The sequence below is a fragment of the Microtus ochrogaster genome, chromosome 15 (assembly GCF_000317375.1).
Source record: "Microtus ochrogaster isolate Prairie Vole_2 chromosome 15, MicOch1.0, whole genome shotgun sequence".
Classification (NCBI taxonomy): Eukaryota; Metazoa; Chordata; class Mammalia; order Rodentia; family Cricetidae; genus Microtus; species Microtus ochrogaster.
Genome location: NC_022017.1, coordinates 6,479,900 through 6,483,248, shown reverse-complemented (window position 1 = coordinate 6,483,248; position 3,349 = coordinate 6,479,900).

Genomic DNA, 3,349 nt, shown 5'->3' with positions numbered 1-3,349 from the left:
GTAGCTTGAGCAAACGAGACCTCAAAACCCACCCCCACAGTGACACATTTCCTCCAACAAGGCCACACCTTACTCTGGGGAAACCACACTTTTGAATAGTGTCATTCCCATTCCAGCACTTTGAACAGTGATGTAGCTCTGGATTAATTACCCTCTCCCCACTGTAGTAAGAAGCATCCCCAACCAAAGATGGAACAGCACAGATCTATGGGATATAAACATAAAGATTTAAAAGTCAGTTTGACAACATGGATATTTATAAGAATAATATTGTTGAGTTCACCGCTAGACCCAGTGGCATTCTTAGCTCCAGGTTCCGGCTATGCAGACAGCCCTTTGCGAACAGACCCTACCCTAGGCCCCAGGAACAAGGTCAGTTTGGAGTCAGTGTTAAGAGAAAGAGAAAATCTCCCACTAACTCACTTCTGGGCAGCGCCCTCTGTAAAAGAATACCTTTCAAAGGCTCATTGTGGTATCTCACACCTGTAATCCCAGCACTTGGGAGGCAGTAGCAGATGGATCGTTATCCCGATGAGTGGGATGCGAACAGTGGTCCCTGATAAACCTACGAGAGAGGAATGGAGGGTACAAGAGGCACAAGAAATGATGACAAGACAGTATTTCTGATCAAACTGCCGTTTATTATTTCCTCAGAAGCTGTTTTATAGCAAACGGGTAAGGGGTGAGAGAGATGTGTCAGATCTGCTGGAGTTCAGGTCTGGAGAAGTCCCTAGCTGATAAGTAAATACTAAGTGTCTATGCCTGTTGACTAACAAAGGAAAATGCTAGTGTTTTCTAAAAGCCAGGTGCCTGCAGGTCTCACTAGGCTAATGTCCTAGGTCCGGAACTTGCCTGCAAAGTGAATATCTTACTTGTGAACTTAAGATGGCTGTAAACAAAATACAGATCTCAAAATACAGGTCTTTGCTTCTAGCAGATCACTAAATTCTGGGTTAGCAATGGCTGTGAAGACACAAGCCACGCTGTGAAGACACAAGCCACGCTGTGAAGACACAAGCCACGCTGTGAAGACACGAGCCACGCTGCGATGGCTCTTCTTAGTTGTCATCTTGACTACATCTGGAATCAACTCTAAAGCCCAAGTGGCCGGGTACATTGCTAACATTTTGTTCTTAAGTAAATCATCTGAAGTAAGACAAACATCTACTTTTAATTCAGATCTTTTGAGTAGGAAGATCCCTCCCTTTAATCTGGGCAACACCTTCTGATGGCAGCCTAGTCCCAATAGGAACTTTTGTAATTAAAAGCCAGAAGAGATTGAGGCAATGTACTCCAAGATCTAAAATCAAGCCACAAATGCCAACCCAGACCACTTTACTTAGCAAAGCTACCTGCCTTGGTTGAAGCATAAAGAAAAACATTTTATGAGAACACACACAACATACACATGCACACACAAACACAATCACGCACGCACACACACACGTTCTTTCTGACTTACAGAGAATACCAGATTACTGCAGACAGAAGAGAGGAATAAACACAGCAAAGAGGTCAAATAAAAAAATGAAGCTATATTTACTGAAACACAAAATCGGACTATGAACACAAACAGGAAAAAGAACGATACACACTGTTCTCAATTATAGCTTTACATAGCCCAGCCTGTGAGTTTGTGCCTTTCCTATTGAGGAATTGAGACCATCTGCACTGAGAGTCCTCAAGGAGCAGTGTTTGCTGATACCTGTTACTTTTTTGTTATGGTGTGGGGTTCACTCCCCACGTCTTTTGATTTGCTGTCATGGGATTATTTATTCCTGTGTTTTCTTGGGTGTTTCTCTTGCAGCTTTTAAATTTTCTTTCTCCTATGTGGTTAGTGTTCTAATTATATGTTGTGAAAATTTATTTTCTGGTCTGGTCTTTTTGGTGCTAATTATGCTTCTTATACCTTGGTAGGGGTTTTCTCCTTTAGGTCAGAGAAATTTTCTTCATTGATTTTGTTGAACATATTTTCTGTGCCTTTGGCCTGGATTTCTAGGTCCTCAATTCCTGTTATTCTTAGATTTAGTCTTTTCACAGTATCTCAGATTTCCTGAATGCTTTGTGCCTATTTTTTTTTAAAAAAAAAAAAGATTTAACACTTTCTTTGACGAAGGAAATCTATCTTTTCTATCTTGTGCTCAATACCTAAGATTTTTCTCTTGTATGTTGTAGTAGTTTGAACGAAGTTGCCCTCATAAGCTCATAGGAAGTAGAACTAACAGGAGGTGTGGCTTTGTAAAAGTAGGTGTGGCCTTGTTGGAGGAAGTGTGTCACTGTGAGGGTAGGCTTTGAGGTCTCATATATGGTCAAGTCATGCCCAGTATCTCAGGCCACTTCCTGTTACCCATATATCAAGATGTAGAACTCTCAGCTCCTCCAGCACCATGTCTGCCTGCATGCTGCCATGTCCCATCGTGATGAAGATACCCCAATAATTTTTTCTTTATAAGAGTTACCATGGTCATGATGTCTCTTCATAGCAACAGAAACTCTAAAACATATGTCTCGTACTCTGCTGGTGAGACAGACTTTGTTTCACGTATTAAAATTTTAATCTCCGGTTTTACCTCAATTTGGGTTTTCTTTAATTTTAATTTCAGACACTCAACTGTTTCGTTCACTTCCTTCCACTGTTTATGCTTTCACAGACTTTATTAAGGGGTTGATTGATCTCCTCTTTGTGGTTTTTAAGCATATTCATAATAGCTGTTTAAAGGCTTGACTTGTGCTTCAGCTGTCTTGCTTTTCAGGGACTTTTCTGTAGGAGAGTTGCTGGGCTCTGGTGGAGGCTTATAGTTTAGGGTGGTGTGGGTGTGGTTTCTCAGTGGCATCTAGGTTTCTAGATTTGCGGATATCCATGATTGTAGGTGTTGATACCTAGTCTTTGTAGGGTCGAGGGCTCTGTTACTTGGTTCTGTCACACGCTCTGGATCTGAGGAAACTGTGGTGACTATGGGTTGTCTCATAGGGAGTACTTCTGAGTCCCTGCCACTGGGGTTCCTGGGGCTTCCTGTAAAATGTGTTTCTAGATATTTGGGGCTGGCATAAAGGAATGGGCTTGGACTAGGAGAGTAAAGGTCTGAAGTGGCTATAGGGAGAAGGAAACGGGCCTGCCCCAAGAGTTAACAAAGCCCCCAGAGAGGGAAGTCAGAGAGCAAGCAGTGGTCTTACACAGTGCCGTGAGTGGTCTTACACAGTGCCGTGAGTGGTCTTACACAGGGCCGTGAGTGGTCTTACACAGGGCCATGAGTGGTCTTACACAGGGCTGTGAGCGGTCTTACACAGGGCCGTGAGCGGTCTTACACAGGGCCGTGAGCGGTCTTACACAGGGCCGTGAGCGGTCTTA